General features: G+C 50.7%; 1 protein-coding gene and 1 pseudogene across 1 annotated transcript in view; one reads left to right on the top strand and one right to left on the bottom strand.

Moving 5' to 3' along the window:
• shroom3 (shroom family member 3) overlaps nucleotides 1-24,568 on the bottom strand; it is a 646,471-nt gene that overhangs the window by 536,136 nt on the left and 85,767 nt on the right. The gene's annotated exons all lie outside the window — the stretch shown is intronic.
• Nucleotides 21,026-24,194, top strand: LOC147123050 (uncharacterized; annotated as a pseudogene).

The following is a 24,568-nucleotide window of genomic DNA, read 5'->3' as shown; positions in this document are numbered from 1 at the left end:
ATACATTAACATAAACATAACCATAATAAAGTGCATTGGCAGATGTGCAGGCTTTAGAGTTTATTTGTGGAGTTCAGTAGGATGACAGCCCTGGGAAAGAAGCTGTTCCTAAATCTGGTCGTTCGGGTGCGAATGCATCTGTAGCGTCTCCCAGATGGCAGGAGGGTGAACAGACTGTGGCTGGGGTGGGTAGGGTCTTTGATGATGGTCCGTGACCTCCGTAAACAGCGTTTCTGGTATATGTGCTCTATGGTCGGTAGCCGGGTGCCGGTAATGCGTTGGGCAGTTTTGACTACCCGCTGCAGGGCTTTCCGGTCATAGTAGCTACAGCTGCCATACCATACTGTGATACAGTTCGTCAGGATGCTCTCTATTGTGCAGCGGTAAAAGTTAGAGGATCAGGGGTGACAGGTTACATCCCTTCAGCCTCCTTAGGAAATATAGGTGCTGCTGAGCCTTCTTCACCAGAGAAGAGGTATTGAGGGACCAGGAGAGGTCTTCCGTGATGTGGACTCCGAGGAACTTAAAGCTGTCCACCCTTTCCACCACAGCCCCATGGATGTGGATGGGGGTGTGACTTCCACCTTTAGACTTCCTGAAGTCCACAATGATTTCTTTGGTTTTCTTGATGCTAAGGGCCAGGTTGTTATCGGCGCACCACTTCACGAGATGCTGGACCTCCTCCCTGTAGGCTGACTCATCGTTGTTGGTGATCTGGCCTACTACCGTGGTATCATCCGCAAACTTGATGATGGTGTTGGAACCATGAACAGCCACACAGTCGTGGGTGAAGAGGGAGTAGAGGAGGGGGCTCAGCACACATCCTTGTGGGGCCCCCATGTTCAGGGTCGGGGGTGGGGGGGGGAGGTGTGGTTACCTAATTTGACAGACTGGGGTCTGTTTGTTAGGAAGTCCAGGGTCCAGTTGCAGAGGGAAGTGTTCAGGCCAAGAGTGTGGAGTTTGGTGGCCAGCTTGTTGGGGACGATAGTGTTGAATGCTGAGCTGTAGTCTATGAACAGCATTCTGATGTAGGTCTCTTTACCATCTAAGTGATTCAGTGCAGAATGTAGAGCAGTTGTGATTGCATCCTCCGTTGATCTGTTTGCACGATAGGCAAACTGGTGTTGGTCAAGAGAGGCGGGAACACTGGCTTTGATGTGAGCCAGGACCAGTCTCTCGAAACACTTCATTATGATGGGTGTGAGTGCGACAGTTCGATAGTCCTTCAGGCACGTCACAGCCGTTTGCTTTGGCACAGGAATAATGGTAGCGGTCTTGAAGCATGTAGGGACTACTGCCTGGGCCAATGACAGATTGAAGATGGCGGTGAAGACATCAGCCAGCTGATCAGCATATTCCTTGAGTACCCGTCCAGGGATGCTATCTGGTCCAGCGGCCTTTCGTGTGTTCACTCCGCGTAGAACACCCCTTACGTCAGAGGTCGACAGAGTGAGCACCTGGTCTTCCGGGGGTGGCAAGGCTTTGGTAGCCAGCTCCCTGTTGTCCCTGTCGAAGCGAGCGTAGAAGTTGTTAAGCTCCTCCGGAAGGGAGGCATCGCTAACCGGGGGGCTGGTGTTTTTGCTCTTGTAGTCAGTGATGGACTGGATGCCTTGCCACATGCGCCGGGGGTCCGAGTTGTTGTGGAAATGATCCTCTATCCGCAGTGTCTGTTTCCTTTTGGCAGTCCTGATACCCTTTTTTAGGTTGGTCCTAGCTGCACTGTAAGCCGCCGCGTCGCCAGATTTAAATGCTGCGTCGCGTGCTTTCAACAGCAAGCGGACCTCTCCGTTCATCCAGGGTTTCTGGTTGGGGTATGTCCTGATATTTTTATGGGTCGTGACGACCTCGACGCAACTGTTAATGTAGAATAGCACTGTGGATGCATATTCCTCGATGTCATTATGGGCAAACATGCCCCAATCAGTGCGTTCGAAGCAATCCTGAAGCTCCGAGACTGCCCCCTCTGGCCATACTTTCACTGATCTCACTGATGTTCTCACTCTTTTGATGAGTGGTTTGTATGCCGGAGCTAGAAACAGGGAGAGGTGGTCAGACTTCCCAAGGTGGGGGCAGGGAATGGCCTTATAAGCATCTACAGTGCTCGTGTAGACTTGATCCAATGTGTTCTCCCCTCTTGTGGGGCAGGAAACATTCTGGTGGAATTTCGGTAGTACAGATTTTAGGTTTATGTGACCTGTTGCATTTCTGTCCAGAACTTTGCAGGGTAGCGGGCTCCATTATCCTCCTGTCGAGAAGGAGGCTAAGGCTAGTATCGAAGCAGTGCATAAATGGAGTAATTTTCTTGCTCGTCGCCATTTCACGCTTATAACCGATCAGTGCTCCGTGGCCTTTATGCTGGATAACCAGAAACGCACTAAAATCAAGAATAACAAAATACAACTCTGGAGGATGGAATTGGCCGCCTTTAGCTACACCATACAGTATTGGCCCGGCAAAGAGAATGTAGCCCTGGATACCCTCATGCGTGCATTCTGCTCTTCTCGGTCAACTTCGACTCTTGTGGATCTTCATACTGACTTATGCCATCCTGGCGTTACCCGTATGTTGCACTTTGTGCGATCTAAAATCTCCCATTTTCTACGGAAAATGTGAAAAGAACATGTTCCACCTGTAGAATTTGTGCAGAATTAAAACCGCAATTCTTCCATTCATCGGATGGCTCGCTCATACACGCTATATAGCCTATGCAGCGACTCAGCATTGACTTTAAAGGGCCATTGCCTTCCTCAACGCGAAACACCTACTTACTTACTATGGTGGACGAGTATTCACACTTTCCCTTTGCTTTCCCCTGTCCCAATATGCTTACTTCCACAGTGATCAAATGCCTCGATCAAGTCTTTTCCCTTTGCGGTACGGCCAATTTCATCCACTCTGATCGGGGTCCCTCCTTCATGTCAAGCGAACTCAAAAGTTATCTTTCCCAACGGGGAATCGCCACAAGTAAAACGACACCGTATCATCCCATCGGTAACGAACAGGTTGAGAGATACAACGCTATCATTTGGAACGCTGTTCGTCTTGCACTGAGGGCACGCAACCTACCAGACCAGCAGTGGGAAACTGTGCTCCCTGACGAGTTGCATTCCATCAGGTCTCTTCTTTCTACGTCCACCAATGTCACTCCTCACAAGCGATTCTTCAGGTTCCAGCATCGCTCCACTCATGGGACGCCCCTACTGTCATGGTTGGCAGCTCCCGGCCCCGTGCTGCTCTGAAGATTCGTCCGATCTTCCAAAAATGATCTCCTCGTCGACGAGGTGGAGCCAACAGACGTTAATTCCACATACGCGCACGTGTGGTACCCTGATGGCCGGGAGTCCACCGTTTCACTCCGAGATCTGGCTCCCTGTCCAACCGGTCCCACGGACCAAACTGATAGAGGGACCCATAGTAATGATGCCGACACTCTGCGCTCCTTTGAGGATGATGCCCTACCTGGGACATCAAGGGATCTGCCGGCTATTCCACTGGATCAACTCGGGGAGCCGAGCGCTCCCCACAGGATGGCCACCCGAAGCCAGGACGCCAGTCAATCCCCGGCTACCAAACAAGATGAAGCCAGCTCTGCGCCTATGGGGACCCGCACCCGGAGTCACGATCTCCCCAGTCTCCCTCAGGTCGATCAAGGCGACACGGGCCCTGTCGATCTACCAGTACGGACCAAGCGACCCAGGGACCAAGACACAGTCCGAGGAGACTGTTGTGTATGTACCTTTAAGAGAAGAACTGATTCTATACTGCAGTACCGGCAGTGACCACCCCTGTATATAAAGCCATAGCAGGCTTCTGTACGTCAGTCTTAAGTTACCCTCTGTTCAGCTGCAAGCACGAGCAGAGGGAGCAGCCAGACTTTGGAGAGTGGATTAAAGTGGTGGTCCCCTGACCAGGAAGAGGAGGAGAACGTTGGACCACCACCACCACCAACTCCACCATCATTACATCAACTGAGGTGCCTGGAGAGAGAGGACAGAGGAGGAGAAGGAGAAAGGAGGCCTACATCAACATCAACCAGGGGAGTGGCCTTTTCTGTCACTGCCTCCCCAAATTGGCCTCCACTTCAGGAGAGGGAGAGAGGGGAGAGAAACCAACTGCTTGAAAGGAGAGAAGAAAACTTCATCCGGAACATCTACAGGTGGGTGTTATTTGGGGCACTCTCCCAAGACTTTGTATTTTAGGTGGGGGGAGAAAAGAAGAAGCAAGGCCGGATCATCAAGGGGTGTAGTGTGTGTGTGTGTGTGGCTCTTGTTAAAAGCTAGGCCACACACACCACTAATTAGCATCCCTTCTATTGCCTGCCCTGGGAGAGCTTGGAGCTGCCCAAGGTGAAGTCCTTAATTTAATTTAATTACATCGTTAAGACCTGTTGCAGGACTGAGCCTGGGCTTCTCCAGCTTTTCCAGGTGAAGACGTCTTCTCCCCCTGCCAGAAGACCACCACCACCAAAGACTTTTTCCATCGGAGAGTGCAACCCTGCCAACACCCACCCACCATCCTGAGTGGCAACACTGCCCTTTGCGGCCTCCCTCCTTCCCACCCCCCCACCTCTCTCTCTCTCTTTGTCTCTCTCTGCCTGTCTTTCTAAGGCACCTTCGTTTCATCTATTTTATTAATTGCCAATTGAGCAGAGGGGAGAGGGCCCCTCTCCCAATTTAAATCAATAAGGAGAGAGGTGTGTCCTCATTTTAATCAGCTCCCTCTGCTCAATAGAGGTCAAAAAATATATATATACACCGAGGCCATTAACACCTTCAGGCCTGTGACTTGGGGTGAGTGTAGCCCTTAAAAAAAGCACCCCAGAATGGCGACTGCGTCTTCGCCGGTGGCGGGGCCAGCCGGGACCTATGCGAGAGTGGTAGCCACAGCCACAGCTGCTCCCGCTGTTCCTGCTGCCCCGTCACCTTTTCGATTAATAACAAAAAAGCTTGGGGTGAAGAGCTACACTCACCCCACTATGACCATCGAGGCCTGCGTCAAGGCCATGGCTGGGGTTGTTGGCCCCTCAGCCATCGTCGCGGCCTCGAAAATGTATGGGAAGGCTGTGTTCTTCCTGGGGTCGGAGCGGGCGGTGTCCCTGGCTGTCGCCAAGGGGCTCACCGTGGGCGGGACCTTCCTGCCGGTGGATCCTCTCGAGGCCACCGCGCAGAGGATCATTATTTCCAACGTCCCGCCCTATGTTCCTGGTGAGCTCCTCCTTCCCCATTTGCGACAACTTGGGGAGGTGAGGTCGGGGATCACACCCATCCCGCTCGGCTTCCGGGAGGCCAGCCTTCGCCACGTCTTCTCCTTCCGGCGCCAGCTGTTTATCCAGCTGGCGCGGGAGGAGGACACTGACGGGACGTTCGTCATCCTCCACGAGGGGACCGCCTACCGCGCCTTTTGGACGTCGGACGGTGTGAGGTGCCATGCCTGCAGGGAGGTGGGGTACATCAGGAGGAACTGCCCTGCCTCCAAGGCCGCCGGATCATCTCGTGCGGCCGAGGCTGGCGCCGCCGCCCTTCCCCCCGGATCTGCCCGCGCGTCAAGTACGTCTGATGCGCGGTTGACGTCGGGGGCCGATGCCACCAAGGCCTCCGGCAGGGGGGAGGGAGTGTGTCCGGCCGGAAAGAAGGCGCGGGGAAAAAAGGAGCACCTTAGGGCGGGTCCCCCCGTGGATGGCGAGCCCTTGCCCCTTGAGCCCCTTACACCCGCGCTCCTCGCGGAGTTGATCAGGGCAGATGTGAGCGGGAGGGGCCTCGTGCCCGAGCCTGTGGCCGCAACCGCCACAGCGGTAATGCCAATACCTGCGGCCGGGCTCGGGCCCGAGGAACCCGACAAACCTGCTCCGCCGGAGGGAGTCGAGGAGGAGGCCTTTGCAGACATGGAGGTCTCCCTCGCTCCCTCCGTGCTAAAAAGAAGGCGCGACCCCATGGATGAGGAGGAGGACCGGGAGGAGGAAGGTCCCTCCGAGCAGGGGGAGTCGTCGCCCGCCGCGGGTACTGCGCCCCCCCGCCAGCGCTGTCGTCATCACCAGCGATCGGCAGGGGTCGCCTGTCCCTCGGGAGGCTGAGGCAGATGTGTCTGTCCAGCACGTGCCTCCCGGGGATGGGGATGAGACCCTGCCCATGGGGGGGGTTGCGGAACAACCCGCGGCAGTAATTGAAATTGACCTTTTATCGGTGCCGTTACCCCTCGCCGGGTCGGGCAGCCTGGGGGCTGGGTCGGGCGAGCTCGAGGATAATGAGCTCGCCCAATGCCACCCAGACGTCTCCCAGGGGATGCTCGTCCTGGTAGAGCTTTTAATTCAAAACCCCCCGTCCGCTGGGTCGGAGGTTGGTGGCGGGGAGGAGGATGGCCCCCTGGCTGCGTCTCTGGTGCCGGACGTACTGGAGGAGTTGGAAATTGTTCTCTCCCCGGTTTCTCCGGTCGTTCCGGCGTCTGAGGCGGAGGGGAGCTCTGAACCGCCGCCGTCTTCTGGCCCGGCACCCCTAGAGGAGCCCAGGGAGAAATCCTCTGCCGCCGATCCTGGGGGTGGGATCCGGGCGGAGGCAGGGCTGGCTGGCGCGGCCGAGTCGTTCGCTTCGCACTGCGCGGCGGACGGGTCGGCCGCTGGTGACGGCCCCCTGGAGGAGGATGGGGACTCGGTGATGGGCACGGAGGACGATTCGGACTCCAGCGCCGACGTGGCGATGGATGACCTCATGCCCCTTGCCGAGTCTCCCCTCATTTCCGTAAGGGAACTCCGGGATTTTATGGCCACGTGCCTGGGTCAGCGCAATAAGGTCCGGCTGGCCCTCGACAGGTGGTCGGAGCTGGCGCTGCTCATCGATTCCGTCCGTGCCGCCGTTAAGATCATGGGCGCGGACGAGGGTGTGAACCCGCTCGAGCTGCGTCGGCTCACAACGTTTCTCACTGGGCTGCTGAGGAAGTGGCGGCTGACCAGCGGCTGCGCTTCCTCCCCCCGTTAGGTGTAGGTAGAGGTTGCACTATGCTTCTGACATGAAGATAACCATAGCCAGCCTCAACACCAACGGCAGCAGGGAGGCGCGCCGCAGATTCAATAACTTCTCGGTCCTTCGGGACGGGAAGTATGCGGTGTGCTTCCTGCAAGAAACCCACACCGTTCCGGGAGACGAAGCCACATGGCTCCTGGAGTGGCAAGGAGGGGTCAGCATGAGTCACCTCTCCAACAATTCCAGCGGGGTGGCTATCTTGCTGGCCCCGCATTTTCAGCCGGAGATCTTGGGGGTCAAGGAGCACGTGCCGGGCCGCTTGCTCCATGTCACTGTTCGCCTGGGGGGCGTGCCGCTCCATCTAGTGAACGTGTACGCCCCTCAGACCAGTGCGCAGCAAGTGCGCTTCTTCGAAGAAGTGTCCGCTCTCTTGGGCTCCATCGACGTGGGCGAGTGCGTCATCCTCGGGGGGGATTTTAACTGCACCCTCGAGGCGAGGGACTGTTTGGGTCCCCCGCGAAGCCCGGCGGCGATGGAGAAGTTGAGGGACCTGGTTGGGTCCTTCGACTTGGTGGACGTCTGGCGAAATCTCCACCCCGACTCCAGCACCTTCACTAGCGTGAGGTCTGGGGGAGGAAGGTCCAGAATCGACCGCCTCTACATTTCCCGGGCGTACGTCTCCTGCGTTCCGGCAGCTTCCATGCGGCCGGTGCCGTGCATGGACCACCACCTGGTGTGGGCGGAGCTCGCTCCGCTGCGCGCGCGGGGGGGGTCCGTGTACTGGCATTTTAACAACCTGCTGCTGGAGGACGCACGGTTCCGGGATTCGTTTCGTCGATTCTGGGCCGACTGGAGAAGGAAGCAGGGGGGCTTCCCCTCCTTGAGGCTATGGTGGGATGTGGGCAAGGCTCACATCCGTCTCTTCTGTCAGGAGTACGCGAAGGGGTCGACCAAGAGGCGGGAGGCCCGGGTCGGGCGGTTGGAGAAGGAGGTGCTCGACCTGGAGTCCCGTCTCGGTCAGGTCGTCGAGGACCTGGCCCTGCGGAAGGTGTACGAAGAGAAGAAGGGCGCGCTGAAGGACCTGCAGCTCGTTGGGTCCCGAGGCGCGTACGTGATGTCGCGGATCCAGCTCCTGCAGGACCTGGACCGCGGCTCCCCCTTCTTCTACTCGCTGGAAAAAAGACGGGGGGTCCGTAAGCAGCTCTTGGGGCTGCTGGCCGACGACGGATCTCTGGTCTTGGATCCGGAGGGAATCAGCGCGGAGACCCGCGCCTATTACGGGGCTCTGTTCTCTCCGGATCTGTCCAGCGAGGATGCGCGCAGAGTTTTGTGGGAGGACCTGACGAAGGTTGGCCCGGAGGGCGCTGAAAAATTGGACGCTCCGCTAAGTCTGGCGGAGCTGACCGGCGCCCTCCGCCAGCTCTCTAGGGGAAAGTCCCCGGGGCTGGACGGGCTGACCGTGGAGTTCCACAGGGCGTTCTGGGACGTCTTGGGGGGCGACTACGCGCGGGTCCTGGGGGAAAGTTTGGCGACCGGGGAGATGCCCCTCTCTTGGCGCAGGGCGGTCATTGTCCTGCTGCCTAAGAAGGGCGATCTCCGCCTCCTTAAGAACTGGCGCCCGGTCTCCCTCCTCAGCACGGACTATAAAATCTTTGCCAGGGCCATGTCTGCTCGCCTTGGCACCGTGCTGGCCCACATGATCCACCCCGACCAGTCCTACACGGTCCCGGGCCGGACCATCCACGATAACATCCATCTGGTCCGGGACCTGGTCCACCACTCCCAGAGGGCTGGTCTGTCGGTCGCCTTCCTTTCCCTGGATCAGGAGAAGGCGTTCGACAGGGTGGATCACGAGTATCTCTTCGGGACTCTGCGCGCATTCGGGTTCGGGACGCATTTCGTCGCCCGGATCCGACTTCTGTACGCCGCCGCGGAGTGTCTGATTAAAGTTAACGGGTCCTTGACGGCGCCCCTTCGCTTCGGGAGGGGGGTGCGTCAGGGATGCCCCATGTTATATGCCATTTGCGTGGAGCCTTTCCTGCGCCTCTTGCGGAAGAGGTTGACGGGACTGGCTCTGCAAGGGCCGGGCGTGGAGGTGGTCCTCTCGGCTTACGCCGATGACGTGCTCCTCACGGTCACGGATCCCGCTGACTTGCGGAGGATGCGGGAATGCCAGCAGATTTACTCGGACGCATCCTCCGCCAAGATCAACTGGGAGAAATGTTCCGGACTCCTGGTGGGTCAGTGGCGGGTGGACTCCCTGCCGGAGGAGTTCAGGCCTTTCGCCTGGAGCACCACGCACCTCCTCTATTTGGGAGTCTACCTTAGCCCTGCCGAGGACGCTTGGCCGGCGAACTGGCAAGAGCTGGAGGCCAAAGTCACCGCTCGCCTAGGACGCTGGACAGGACTGCTCCGAGTGTTGTCCTACAGGGGTCGAGCGCTGGTCATAAACCAGCTGGTGGCCGCCATGTTGTGGTACCGGTTGGTCACTTTGATTCCTCCCCCTGCGTTTGTCGCCAAGATTCAGAAGAAGCTCATCGACTTCTTCTGGGACAAAAGGAAGCACTGGGTCTCTGCCGCGGTTCTGTGTCTCCCGCTTAGGGAGGGCGGTCAGGCGCTGGTGTGCCTTCGCACCCAGGCTGCGACTTTCCGTCTTCAGACGCTGCAGAGATACCTGTACGTCGAGAATCCTCCGAGATGGTGTGCGCTGGCGACGTTTTTCTTCCGCCAGCTGCACGGCCTCAATTACGACACGCAGCTCCTGTTCGCGAAAGTGGGCGGCAGGCGTGCCGGCCTGCGGGAGCTGCCTGTCTTCTACCAGGAACTGCTATGGGTTTGGAACTACGTCGCTTCCAGGCGGAGTTCTCCCCCGTCAGGAGCGGCGGCTCTCCTTCAGGAGCCGCTGCTCAGGAATCCGCACCTCCACGAACACGGGTTTGGGCGGCTGGCGGAGGGCAGGGCTGTGCTTGGCAAGGTGACCAGAGTCGGGGACCTGCTCGATGGCGGAGGAGCGGGCTGGATGGCGCCGGAGGAGCTGGCGCGGCGCCTGTCCTGGGCCAACGTCCGGCTCGCGGTCGAAGCCATCGAATCGGTGAAAGCGGCACTGGGCCCCGACTCCACTAGGTGTATCGAGGCGGCTCAAACACGTGGGGCGATCCCGTCCGAGCTTACCCCCGTTCGGACGGAATTCCTCATCGGCGCCCGGCCCCGAAACTCCCCTCGGGAACCGGCGCCTCGCAACTTGAGCCGTCTCGAGGAAATACCCTCCGTGCCTTTTCATTCCGCGCGGAGGGGTTTCCTGTACGGGCTGCTCCTGCACACTCACAACTTTGCCATCTTCGTCTACCGTCCGGACACGCCTTGGCGTGGCGTCTTGCCGACTGGCGGTGGCGGAGGTCCCCAATGGAGGGCTCTCTATGCGCGAGTCCTCCCTTGTTCCATCGGGGACTTGGCCTGGAGGGTGTTGCACAGAGCGGTCCCGTGCAATAAGGTTTTGAGTAGGTTCACGGACTCTCAGGCCGCCTGCATTTTTTGCGGCCTGGAGGAGTCCGTGTTTCACGTTTATATGGAATGTGAGAGGTTGCAGCCCCTCTTTCACTACTTGAAGGGGCTGCTCCTCGATTTTTGGTTGCACTTCAGTCCCACGCTCTTGATCTACGGTCACCCGGTGCGGAGGGGAGCGGATAGGTTGGAGGACCTCCTTGTGGGCCTGCTCCTGGGCCTGGCTAAAAGAGCCATCAATTGGTCCAGGCAGCGGGCGGTCGAGGGGGTCGTCCAGCCGGATTGCCTGCCTCTCTTCCGCGGCCATGTTCGCGCCCGGGTGGCCCTGGAGATGGAGCACGCGGTGTCCGCCGGTGCGCTTGAGTATTTCCGTGACCGGTGGGCGCCGCGGGGACTGGAGTGCATCATCAACATGGAAAACCAAATTTTAATTTCATTTGTTAAGCTTTAGTTGAACTTTTGTTTATTTACAGTTGAATTGTTTTTTTTGGGTCCAAATAAAAGAGTACCCTCTGTTCAGTAAATACCTGTTATTATTGTTCTCCTGCAGTCCGTGTATTATTTATACTCGGACAGTACAGAGACGTGTCTTCCAGCCACAAACAAAGATCTAAAACACTGCGGCTATTCGTGGTCCGTCTAATCCGCTAGAAGGAAGTCATCGGACTTCCAAATCTTTCGGGCGGGAAGAATGTTATGAAGCTGATCATTCATGAAGAAATGACTCATGAAATAACACTCGGCGGCCAGCTGGTGGCGCCTTCCAAGGAGTATAAATACTCAGGCGTGGGCCCAGCTTGCCCAAGACGTTTTTGTAACCAGGAACTAGTGATGTAACTAGAATCTCATGGTTGTGAAACAGTTGATTAAAGCCTTGTTTTATACTCAACCAAGTGCTTAGTGAGTTTTCTTACGTCAACATCCTCCAACAACAACCTACATTTATATAGTGCCTTTAACATAGTAAAACGTCCTACAGTGCTTCGCAAGAACGTTATCAAAAGAATTTGACACTGAGCCACATAAGGTGATATTCGGGCAGATAAGGTAGGTTTTACGGAGCGTCTTAAAGGAGGCGCGAGAGGTAGAGAGGGGGAGAGGTTTAGGGAGGGAATTCCAGAGCTTGGGGCCTAGGCAGCTGAAGGTATAGCTGCCAATGGCGGAGCGATAAAAATCAGGGATGCACAAGAGGCCAGAATTGGAGGCACGCAGATATCTCGGAGGGCTGGTGGGCTGGAGGAGGTTACAGAGATAGGGAGGGGCGAGGCCATGGAGGGATTTGAAAACAAGGGTGAGAATTTTATAATTGAGGCATTGCTCAACCAGAAGCCAATGTAAGTAAGTGAGCACAGAGGTGAAGGGTGAACGGGACTTGGTGCGAGTTAGGATACGGGCAGCAGAGTTTTGGATGAGCTCAAGTTTATGTAGGGTGGAAGATGGGATGCCGGCCAGGAGCGTGTTGGAATAGTCAAGTCTAGAGGTAACAATGACATGGATGAGGGTTCCAGCAGTAGATGAGCTGAGGCGCGGGCGGAGTCGGGTGATGTTATGGATGTGGAAGTAGGCGGTCTTAGTGATGGTGCGGATATGTGGTCGGAAGCTCATCTCGGGGTCAAATACGACACCAAGGTTGCGAACAGTCTGGTTCAGCCTCAGTCAGTTGCCAGGGAGAGGGATAGAGTCGGTGGCTAGGGAACGGAATTTGTGGCGGGGACTGAAGACAATGGCTTCGGTCAACCTTGCACCGAAGGATCATTTATCCTCAATGTCTTCAACCCGCCTTGCTTCTTCTCCTTGGATTTATTTGTCCTTGTAACCTTCCTAATCACCCTTCAAATCCACTCCCTCACCCCTTCTGAGATCTTGGTCACTAATATGACTATCTCAGACAACTTCCTCATCTCCCTGCCTACATTCAATCCCCCCTATCCTTACCCTTCACCCCTGGAAAAGTTGATCTCCAGCGCCCTCACCAATTCTCCTCTTCTGAGCCTCTGCATGTTATAACACCATCTGCTAAACAATTTCTCGACTCTTCTGCCTTGGATCCCACCAAGTCAGTCACCATCTCCCTTCTTGTTACCCATGGTTCCGCTCCCACTTTTGCTCTCCAAACGCTGAAGCTGGGAGGCCTTAGCACACCATTACACAACTGCTCTCATCATCCACCGTCAGATTTGGTTGGGCCAATTTGAACATTATTGCACTTCCCTCGCCATGGTCAAAGCCTCCTTTTACTCCAGGATCATCCATGTTTCATCTTCCTTTGTTCACAGCCCAAAAAGAATCAGAGGCCATTCATCACAATTGGTGCGAGGTGTCTTCTGATGCCAAGACAGGTGAAGGAAGTGATTATTTATGGTTTATGGGGAAACATCAAACCTAGTTTATTAATGTCTTAACTACCTATTGTCTCAGAGCCTTCAACTTATGCAAATACACTGATGTAAGAAAAAGGAGACTTACCATCAAGTAACTTTAAAGTAAGCTTTAAGTAACTTATAAACACACTATATACAAGAGAGGTCTTTACCATGCCTCTGGTAGAAGCCTCTTACAATACTGAACAGACCAGTATTTATACCAGTCCAACAGGAAGTGACATATGACAGGAAGTGAGGTATGTACACAGTTCATAGTTCATAGTTCATAGTTCACAGGAAGTGATGACATAACTTCCCGGATGTTATCATTTTTATCACATTCTTCCCTCCTGCAGGATTAGGAGGCTGTGGTCTACCTTTTGGTCCGCAGCCGCCGAACAAGGAAGAGTCGCACCCGTTTGGTTTCCCGTCGTAGAGGGTCGCTGGTCCGCTTACATGCGGTTGGCCATTGGTCAGAGTCTGTGTGGCCTGGATTGCCCTGTGAAGGGTCGGGGAGATCATGGCTTCGAGTACGAGCCCCAATAGGTTCAAAGTCGGACTGCCTCTGTTCAGAGGGAGGTGCAGAGCTGGTCTGTGGCGGATCAGTACTTTCATGCGCGGTACTGGGAGGGTCGCAACCTTGAGCACGGGGTTCTACCGGCACCAAGCTAGTTGGTGTCCGATCAGGATCCTGGAGAGGGGTACCCGATAGGTCCCAAGAGTTTCCTGGTGAAATGCCATCACCCGATGTCCCACTAGGTCCTGGTGGGCAGGGAGCCAGATCCCGTAATGATACGGTAGATTCTCGGCCGTCGGAATATCGTATGTTTGCATAGGTGGGGTTGGCATCGGTTAGTTCGACCTCGTCTACAAGAGGGTCATTTTTAGACGTCCGAACGTATCTTCGGAGTAATACAGGTCCAGGAGTAGTTAGCCATGACGGGAGTGATGTCCCATGAGATGAGCGACGCTGGAATCCAAAGAACCGCTCATGAGGTGTAGTATTTGTGGCTGTAGAAAGCAGGGACCGTATAGAGTGCAATGCATCCGGAAGCACTGTTTCCCATTGCTGGTCTGGTAGGCCCCGAGATCTTAAAGCGAGACGTACGGAATTCCAGATGATACCGTTATACCTCTCTACCTGCCCATTTCCGATGGGATGGTATGGTGTTGTTTTGCTTGTAGCAATTCCCCGTTCTGAGAGGTAGTCCTTGAGTTCCCTTGACATAAAGGATGGACCCCGATCTGAGTGAATATAAGCCGGCATGCCACAGAGAGAAAATACCTGCTCAAGGCAGCAGATTACTGTGGACGCCAGCATATTGGAGCAGGGGAAGGCAAACGGAAAACGTGAATATTCGTCGATCATGGTGAGCAAATATGTGTTCCGAGTTGAAGAGGGCACTGGGCCCTTAAAATCGATGCTAAGTCGTTGCATCGGTTGGGTTGCATGTATGAGTATACCATCTGAGGGGCGGAAGAACTGAGGTTTTAATTCCGCACAAAGCCGGCATTCTGAGCATATTTTCTTTACATCTCCAGTGGAAAAAGGGAGATTCCGTGATCGTACGAAATGTAGCATGCGCGTAACGCCAGGATGACACAAACCATTGTGGACATCCATGAGAGTGGAGGATGACATAGTGGAGCAGAATGCCCGTGTGAGGGTGTCCGGGGCCACATTCTCCTTGCCAGGCCGATAGAGAATGGTATAACCAAAAGAGGCCAGTTCCATCCTCCAAAGTTGTATTTTATTATTCTTAATTTTGGTTCGTTTTCGATTATCGAGCATGAAGGCGACTGATCGTTGGTCCGTGATCAATGTAAAGTGCTGGCGAGCTAGAAAATGGTTCCACTTCCGTACTGCCTCTATGATGGCTGTGGCTTCTTTCTCAACCGGAGGATAATGTAGCTCGGCACCTTGTAAGGTCCTGGACATAAATGCTACAGGACGACCTTCCTGATTCAGAGTAGCCGAGATCGCCACCTCCGAGGCATCACATTCAACCACGAAAGGGAGATTCTCATCAATGGAGTGAAGAGCCGCTTTCTCCAACTGTTTTTTTGAGAAGGTTAAAGGCTGCAACAGCCGCTGTTCCCAGTGGAAATGATCTAGCATGCAGCAAGGGTTGGATTTCGTCCGAAAAATGAGGAATCCATTTAGCGTAGTATGCAAACAGACCGAGAGCCCGACGTAAAGAAGCCGGATTCTTAGGTGACGGGAGCTCTTGGAGCGGGCGAAGTCTTTCTGGGTCTGGCTTAATGATACCATTGCCTACGCAGTAGCCAAGGATGTTGATGGTCGGTTGCGACTCAACAGATTTGGATTCATTCAGGGTCAAATTATGGCGATGGAGGGCATCCCGAAATTTTTGGAGGTTCGAGTTGTGTTCCTGTTGATCGTGACCTGCAATGGTAATGTTATCAAGATAGGGAAAAGTGTCCCTTAGGTTTTCCTGCTTAACCAGGCCATCCATTGCCCGTTGAAAGACAGCCACTCCATTAGTAACCCCGAATGGGAGGCGACGAAATTGGTACAGCCGTCCATTAGCCTCAAAGGCTGTGTACTGCTTATCTGAGACCTTCAAGGGTAACTGATGATAGGCACTTTTTAAATCGTAAGTTGAGAACACTTTGTATTCGGCCAGTTTATTAACCATATCATCAATGCGTGGCAATGGGTAGGCATCCAAGTCGGTATATTGATTGATGGTTTGCGAATAATCGATGCATAGTCGCTGTTTGTGAGGTTTTAGAGGGTTCTTGACAATGACGACTTGAGCCCGCCAGGGCGACGAACATGGTTCAATGATATCCTCTGCTAGAAGTCGAGAGATTTCAGCCGCAATAAAAGATTGGTCTTCCTGATTAAAGCGCCGCGATTTCGTTATTATCGGTTGGCATTGAGGCGGAATACTGGCAAATAATGAGGGTTCATCAAGTGAAGCTGCTGATAATGCACAAAATGGTAATTTAGATGATATATTAGAAATAGTAAGTCCGGGTTTGGATCCACCAAACTCAATGGTGAGTTTCTTATGCTGTTTTTGGAAGTCCAGCCCTAAGAGGAGATCACTACATAAGTCTTTGAGCACCGAAAGTCGGGTGGAGGGATACATACGACCATGAAGTGTCATATCAACAACACAAAAGCCGGAGATTCTGGTATTAAGTGATGACTGGGCCATCGCAATTGCCTGGTCCGATGGGAAGACATGTAGTTTCAATTTCGCAACAATCTGTTCCTTAATGAAACTATCAGTACTTCCTGAGTCAATTAAGGCATCTAAGGTATGCCCTTTAATTGAAATTTTTGTGGCTGCCTGAGACAGGTTCTGTGGGCAAGCAGCTGTAATTGGTGTCGTTGCACAGAGAGTGGCTAAAACTCTCGGTGTGCTTCTTCGGGAGAGAGCTCGAGAGGAAGCTTGATAGGTCCTAGCTGGAGCATCTCGATAGGCCCTAATTGGGGCAGTTCGGTAGGCCTTAGCTGGATTGGCCCTCGTAGAGGCCCTTGATAGGCAAACTTTAGCAAAGTGTCCTTTTTTCCCGCAATAACTGCAGATTGCATTGCGAGCAGGGCAGGTTTTCCTAGGGTGAAAAGCATCTCCACAAAAGAAGCATTCCTTCCTAGATTGCCAAGAGGCTGCTAAAGTGGGGTCGTCCTCCTCTTCTTCATCAGAATTATCAGAATTAGATTCCCCCATGATAGGGTTCACCTGAGACCGCTTGAATTGTCTGGTTGCAGCTACAGCAGCAGATCGAGATCTGGGCAGCTGATAGAGGTCTGCATTTCTCTTTGCCAAATCCAGTGAACAAGCTAGGTCAAAAGCTTTTTGTAGCTCAAGTGTTTTACTTTCTAGTAGACGCTGGCGTATAAATGGAGAGGCAATCCCGCAGATGAAAGCATCACGAATCATTTCTTGGCGGTACAGCTCAGCTGAGGCTGCCTGAAAGTTACAATCTACGCTGAGCCTGCGAAGTTCTTGCAGGAATTCGTCAATTGATTCCCCTGGCCCTTGTCGGGCTGTGGCCAGTAGATGTCTAGCATAGACCTCATTTGGGGTCTTCGCATACAGTTTCTTAAGTGCCCGAATCACCTCTTCGTAACTATCCCAGTCATCAACATATTCGAACACTTTTGGGGTCACATAATTGACAAGTATCTTCAATTTAGCAGGAGCATCCGCTTTACATTCATCCAGAAAATTCTCAAAAGTACGATACCAATGCTTCCATACCCTGCCAGCTGCTGGTGTATTCGGGTCCAAGTCCAGACGAATAGGTCTAAGGATTTTCTCCATGATGGGTGGTTCCCTGGATCCTTAACTTCCGAGTTTGTCTGAAGGTCTAGTATTTGTCAGTGTAAATACTAAGTTACTTAAATTGATGTAAGAAAAAGGAGACTTACCATCAAGTAACTTTAAAGTAAGCTTTAAGTAACTTATAAACACACTATATACAAGAGAGGTCTTTACCATGCCTCTGGTAGAAGCCTCTTACAATACTGAACAGACCAGTATTTATACCAGTCCAACAGGAAGTGACATATGACAGGAAGTGAGGTATGTACACAGTTCATAGTTCATAGTTCACAGGAAGTGATGACATAACTTCCCGGATGTTATCATTTTTATCACATACACTATGCTTTAAAATGCAATATTTAAATGGTAACACTCTTTCCAAATCTTTTCTGTGGAAATATAAGAACTTGCATTTATATTGCACCGTAAATATAGAAAAATGTTCTAAGGCACTTCACAGAGGTAGAAGAGAAAAAAGTCAAAGAATCCTGAAATGTGATAACATCCTAAGATCCTGTTTCTCTTTTTCACCACCATTACACTTAAGAACATAAGAACATAAGAAATAGGAGCAGGAGTAGGCCATACGGCCCCTCGGGCCTGCTCCGCCATTCAATAGGATCATGGCTGATCTGAATCTAGACTCATGTCCACTTCCCTGCCCTCTCCCCGTAACCTCTAATTCCCTTATCTGCTAGGAAAATAGATTTACTACCCTCTGAGTGAAGAAGTTTCTCATCTCAGTTTTGAAAGGGCAGCCCCTTATTCTAAGATTATGCCCCCTAGCTCTAGTCTCACCCATCAGTGGAAACATCCTCACCGCATCCACCCGATCAATCCCCCTCACAATCTTATATGTTTCGATAAGATCGCCTCTCATTCTTCTGAGCTCCAATGAGTAGAGGCCCAACCTACTCAACCTTTCCTCATACGTCAACCCCCTCATCTCCGGAATCAACCGAGTGAACCTTCTCTGAACCGCCTCGAGAGCAAGTATATCTTTTCTTAAATATGGAAACCAAAACTGCACGCAGTATTCCAGGTGTGGCCTCACCAATACCCTGTATAACTGCAGCAAGACTTCCCTGTTTTTATACTCCATCCCCCTTGCAATAAAAGCCAAGATTCCATTGGCCTTCCTGATCACCTGCTGCACCTGCATACTAACTTTTTGTGTTTCATGCACCAGGACCCCCAGGTCCCTTTGTACTGTAGCACTTTGCAGTTTCTCTCCATTTAGATAATAACTTGCTCTTTGATTTTTTCTGCCAAAGTGTATAACCTCACACTTTCCAATATTATATTCCATCTGCCAAATCTCTGCCCACTCACTTAGCCTGTCGGTGTCCTTTTGCAGGTTTTTTATGTCCTCCTCACTCACTGCTTTCCCTTCCATCTTTGTATCGTTGGCAAACTTGGATATGTTGCACCGGTCCCTTCCTCCAAATCGTGAATATAGATTGTAAAGAGTTGGGGTCCCAGCACTGACCCCTGCGGAACACCACTAGTTACGGATTGCCAGCCCGAGAACGAACCATTTATGCCAACTCTCTGTTTTCTGTTAGATAGCCAATCTTCCACCCATGCCAGTATATTACCCCCAATCCCGTGATTTCTTATCTTGATCAGTAATCTTTTGTGTGGAACCTTGTCAAATGCCTTTTGGAAGTCCAAATACACTGCATCCACTGGTTCCCCTTTATCCACCCTGTATGTTACATCCTCAAAGAATTCGAGCAAATTTGTCAAACATGACTTCCCCTTTGTAAAACCATGCTGACTCTGTCCTATTAAATTATGTTTATCCAAATGTTCTGTTACTGTATCCTTAATAATGGACTCCAACATTTTGCCAACCACAGATGTTAGGCTAACTGGTCTATAGTTTCCAGCTTTTTGTCTACTTCCCTTCTTAAATAAGGGTGTTACATTAGCATTTTTCCAATCTGCCGGGACCTTTCCTGAGTCCAGGGAGTTCTGGAAAATGATCACCAATGCATCCACAATCCCTACGTTGATGGTTTAAGGGAGTTTTCCCTTAAACCCCCAGATGCCTCTTTTGTAGGCTGTTCCCCATATATTTTGTACTTCCACTGTTTGTTTCCCTTCCCCTGCTCCACGGCTTTGCATTCTACTATATCTCCTATTTTAGCCAAAAATTCCAACCTGTCCAGATCCCTTTGCAACTAGTTCACTTGTTACGTATTATTTTAGCCCTCCCAATTTTATACCATCAGAAAACCTTTGCCACCATTCATTCCTGAAATCATTAATATACATCAAAAACAACAGTGGCCAAATATTCAATCCCTGTAGCACCTGCGAGCCACCTCTTTCCATTTTGATGCTGCTTCCTTCAAAAATGTACTTTGTGTCCCCTGACTGTACCAGCTATCCACTTCAAAAGCTTCCCTCCGATCCAGTGCCTTTCTACCTTATAACTTCCTAACGGTACTCTGTCAAAGGCTGCACTGTGTTCAGTTATCCTTTCTTGTACTTATTCCAATAACCTTCAATCTTATTTTTAAACCAGAAAAATGTACAATTTAAGGTATCAGTATAACATTAGCCAGAATTATACAGGCGTTGTTTCAGTTCAGATTCCAGGACACAGCGTCAGTGAGCTGGCACTACTGTTCACACTACTAATTCCGGCTCCAGAATCCTATGCATGGCCTCCGTTTTTTTTTAATGGCTCTACAAGTCTCCCAGATAAGGGCACCAAAATGAACAGCATAATCACCCAAAGCCTGCTCGGGGAATCCAGAAATCTGAACTAAAACAGAACCAATATTAAAGGTGGTTATTACTGCTTTAAATTGGAGTGCAGACCTGTGAAGTAATGGTGGTGGCGGGGAGGAGGAAGATTCCTTCTACTCTCAAATCCTGTTTGAGGCTCATTATAGTCAAATCCTACAGTGATGTACTCTCAGCTCAAATTAAATAAACTGCTTGCACCTACATAATGAATTCATTTTGGCATTCAAAAAATCTGGATCACATCTCAGTCTTTTCTCCGATAAAAAGCAATTTCATTTACTGATTACCTCTTCATAAATTAGACCTCTGAATCCTGGTACCATCCTCATTGCTCATCTCTAAACTAACACCACTGCACAAATGTATTTTTGAAGGCAGGGTATTCCAAAATACCAACAGTATCACAAATATGGCCTCGCCAACAATGCATGTAAATTTAAATTATATATAATCAGCCACAGGAGGTGCAAGGTATTGCTTAAGCATGTTTAGAGGAGGTTTACGCCAATCTCTCCGTTTGCAAATCTTGCTTTATGCTGTAAATTAAATACTTCAGCTTTAAGATGCCTTGAAGGGATAACATTTTACATGGAATAATGAGGTATTTGTTGATGTGAAGCTGTCCATTGTTGAGTAGCTCACACATTCTTTGTGCAGTCATGTGGACTACAATCTCAAATATTTTCAGGACATCACATCTGAACCTCATTAGCACACTCACGCACAGATCGCTGTTCTCCCAGGCCACCTTGTAAAGCAAATGCATTTTTCCGTGCGCGCGCTGCAATTGTGCCACAAGGGAAAAGAACTTGAACCTGCACCACAGCAATTTTAGGAAGTGGTTTTTGCTATTAGCAAAAGATGTTATAACCAACTCTAGAATAAAGAATAGAAGAGAGTTTTTGCGATCAGCCCAATAAATAAAACAAACGTCCCATCCTTTGATAAAAATTGTCCGGACTAAAGTATGTACTTTATTTTAAAGTACAGTTCAAGATATTGAAGTAAAAAAAAAAGTTCAACTGCATATTTATTTTTAAAATGCCACCTTTTATAATATTTAAAAAATAATTTTTGAGCAAAAAAACAAATAGTTTAAACTCTACATATCTATTTTTATGGATCAGTGAACATTGCATTCTACATGAAAGGAATTATTGTATTTGACTGTACACTGGTATGGTTTTTTTTTGGTTTAAAGGCTGGCTGAACTCATTTTCTAATATTGACAGGAAATGCAGATCCTTTAACCGGTTCAATTTTTTTAAAACGTTGGCTTTTTTTATTGACTGGAATAGATTAAGAACTTGTGTCTTGAAAATCTTTAAAAAAAAATTTTTTAAATGCTTTAAAATACCATTTTGGGAAGTTGGCGAACAGGTAATCTGGGGCTGTTTCACCTCTTTATAAATTGTACATTGGGTACCAAGACTAACGAGGATTTTCATTTGTATAACACTTTAATTAAAATTACATTGCAAACTAGTATGTTGAACTGTGGTACAGTTGTGGGGGGGCGGGGGGAGGTGGGGGTGGCAGAGAAGGCTTATTTTTGCTGAGCACCAAGTTTCAGTAACTTTTTTTGAAGTTGCCAGAAAAGTTTTTTTGGAAATATCAACCCAATACAGATGGCAGTTATAAAAAAAATTACATTTACAAAGCATTCCACACGTTAAAGTCTCAGAGCACTTTTAAAGAGTGATAGATACAGAGCTGAAGTGAAGGAACTGCATTAGAGACACAGAGGAGACTTTTGAAAGAATGAGGTAGCACGATGTAGTTTTGGAAGAGAATTTCAGAGGGCAGGAGCTTAAAGCTAAAAGACTGCTTTCTGACAGTGGAGCAAAAGAAGTGGGGAACAAGCAGTAATTCAAGTATGGCTGGGGAAGATTATTCAAGTAATGGAGTGTCTACTGTGGTTCAGTTGATAGCACTCTCCCCTCTGCGTCAGAAGATTGTGGGTTCAAGTCTCACTCCAGAGACTTGAGCACATATTCTAGGTTGGCACTTCAGTGCAGTACTGAGGGAGTGCTGCACTATCGGAGGTGCCACCTTTGGATAAGACATTAAATCAAGATCCTATCTCACCTCTCAGTTGGACATAAAAGATTCCAGGCACAATTTGAAGGGGATTTCTCCCAGTGTCCTGACCAACATTTATCCCTCAACCAACATCACTAAAGAACAGATTATCTGGTCATTTATCTGATTTATGTGGGACCTTGATGTTTGCAAATTAGCTCCCGCACTTCCTACATTACAACTTGCAATTATATGGCACCTTTAATGTAGTAAAAGGTTCCAAGGCAGTTCACAGCAGCGCTATCAAACAAAATGTGACACTGAGCCACAAAGAGATATTAGAACAAATGACCTAAAAAGCTTGGTCAAAGAGGTAGGTTTTAAGGAGTGTCTTAAAGGAGGAGAAAGAAAGACTTGCATTTATATAGCGCCTTTCACAACCACTGGGCATCTCAAAGCGCTTTACAGCCATTGAAGTACTGTTTGAAGTGTAGTCACTGTTGTAATGTGGGAAACGCAGCAGCCAATTTGCGCACAGCAAGCTTCCACAAACAGCAATGTGATAACGACCAGATAATGGGTTTTTTGTTATGTTGGTTGAGGGATAAATATTGGCCAGGACACCCCATTTCCCAGCCCCTAAACTTGCTTTAAAATCTGTTCCATTTCCTGCTTTTTTCCAGTTCTGATGAAAGGTCTTCGACCTGAAACATTAACTCTGTTTCTCTCTCCACAGATGCTGCCTGGCCTGCTGAGTTTTTCCAGCGTTTTCTGTTGTTATCTCAGATTTCCAGCATCCGCAGTATTTTGCTATTGTATTAGTGTTTGGTTCACTGCCACCTCTCTTCTAGGAATGCCCACCTTGAAGTTCTGCTCTTCTCTCCGACGGGATTTCCGTTTGTCTCTTCAAACTTGTTCATCTTCATTGCTTTCAGTTTCCCTTCTCGTGTTTAATCAGGTATCTGCCAAGACTCGGTTTCACAGCCACATCTCTTTCCTCAGCAACTGTCTCCAGTTCCGACTTATTCCACGTGGATTCCAACTAAACTTCCACGCTTCGTGTTTCGGATACACCCAGGATTACAAATATCTCCAAGATATTCATCGTTCCTCGAACTACTGCTCCCGCCACATCTTGAGAGCCACGCTCAACGCCATGCGGCGCCACATGAACACTCTCGACCTCTCTCTTCAGCAGCACCGACGCACTCTATCTCAAAGCTGTCCTGGTCCACAGTTCCATTTCATCCTTCGACTCATCCGACGCTTCAACAAAAAACTTTTTTTCTTCCTTTCTGATGTCAAGGATCACAAGCTTCATCAACTTTTGAACACCAACGCCCCTCCGGAACCTTCTTCCCCTTCACTTTCCTCTGAACCCCCTTCTTCCAATCTCACCCCCTGCCGTGTTTTCACTATCCCCTCTGACCTTCCCCTCTCTGACCCAGAACAATCAGCCCTCAGCAAAGGCCTGAGTTTCATCCCCTTACGTCCCCACCTCTATGAATTTCGAGCTCGGCACGATGCTAAGCTCTTTTTCTTCCGTCTTCATCTCCGTATCCACTTCTTTAGCCAGGTGTCTTCCCCCCACACGGCTGACCCTTTCTCCTGCTTTCAGAATTCTCATTCTACCTGGACCCCTCCCTCTGGCCTCTTACCCTCTCTAGATCTTTTCATTGCTAACTGCTGCCGTGACATCGGCCGTCTCCATTTCTCTGCTTCCCTCACTCAATCCAACCTACCTCCCTCTGAACTTGCAGCGCTCCATTCTCTCAGATCCAACCCCGACATTGTCATTAAACCTGCTGACAAGGGTGGTGCTGTTGTTGTTTGGCGAACCGACCTCTACCTAGCCGAAGCTGAACGGCAACTCTCCGACACCTCCTCCTACCTCCACCTGGACCTGGACCAAGACCCCACTACCGAACATCAAGCCCCCGTGTCCAAGACTGTCACTGACCTCATCTCCTCTGGAGATCTTCCCCCCACGGCCGCCAACCTCATAGTTCCTCAACCCCGCACAGCCCGCTTCTACCTTCTTCCCAAGATCCACAAACATGACTGCCCTGGTAGACCCATCGTTTCAGCCTGTTCTTGCCCCACGGAACTTATCTCTTCCTATCTCGACTCTATTTTTTTGCCCCTTGTCCAGTCTCTTCCCACCTACATCCGCGACTCTTCCCACACCCTCCACCACTTTAACAGTTTCCAGTTTCCTGGCCCCAACCGTCACCTTTTCACTTTGGACGTACAATCCCTCTACACCTCCATCCCCCACCAGGATGGCCTGAGGGCGCTCCGCTTCTTCCTTGAACAGAGGCCCAACCAGTCCCCATCCACCACCACCCTCCTCCGCCTGACTGAACTTGTTCTCACATTGAACAACTTCTCCTTTAACTCCACTCATTTCCTCCAAATCAAAGGTGTTGCTATGGGTACTAGCTATGCCTGCCTTTTCGTGGGATATGTGGAACACTCTTTGTTCCAGTCCTACTCACGTCCCCTTCCTCACCTCTTTTTGCGGTACATTGATGACTATATCGGTGCCGTTTCCTGCTCTCGCCCTGAACTAGACAATTTCATTCACTTTGCTTCCAATTTCCACTCTTCCCTCACCTTCACATGGTCCAACTCCAACTCTTCCCTTCCCTTCCTCGACTTCTCA

This window comes from Somniosus microcephalus, chromosome 2, assembly GCF_052327205.1.
Source record: "Somniosus microcephalus isolate GS21.2 chromosome 2, FLI_Smic_1.0, whole genome shotgun sequence".
NCBI classification, from domain to species: Eukaryota; Metazoa; Chordata; class Chondrichthyes; order Squaliformes; family Somniosidae; genus Somniosus; species Somniosus microcephalus.
Note: the sequence above shows the minus strand (reverse complement) of the source record. Positions and strands in the feature narration are given on the sequence as shown.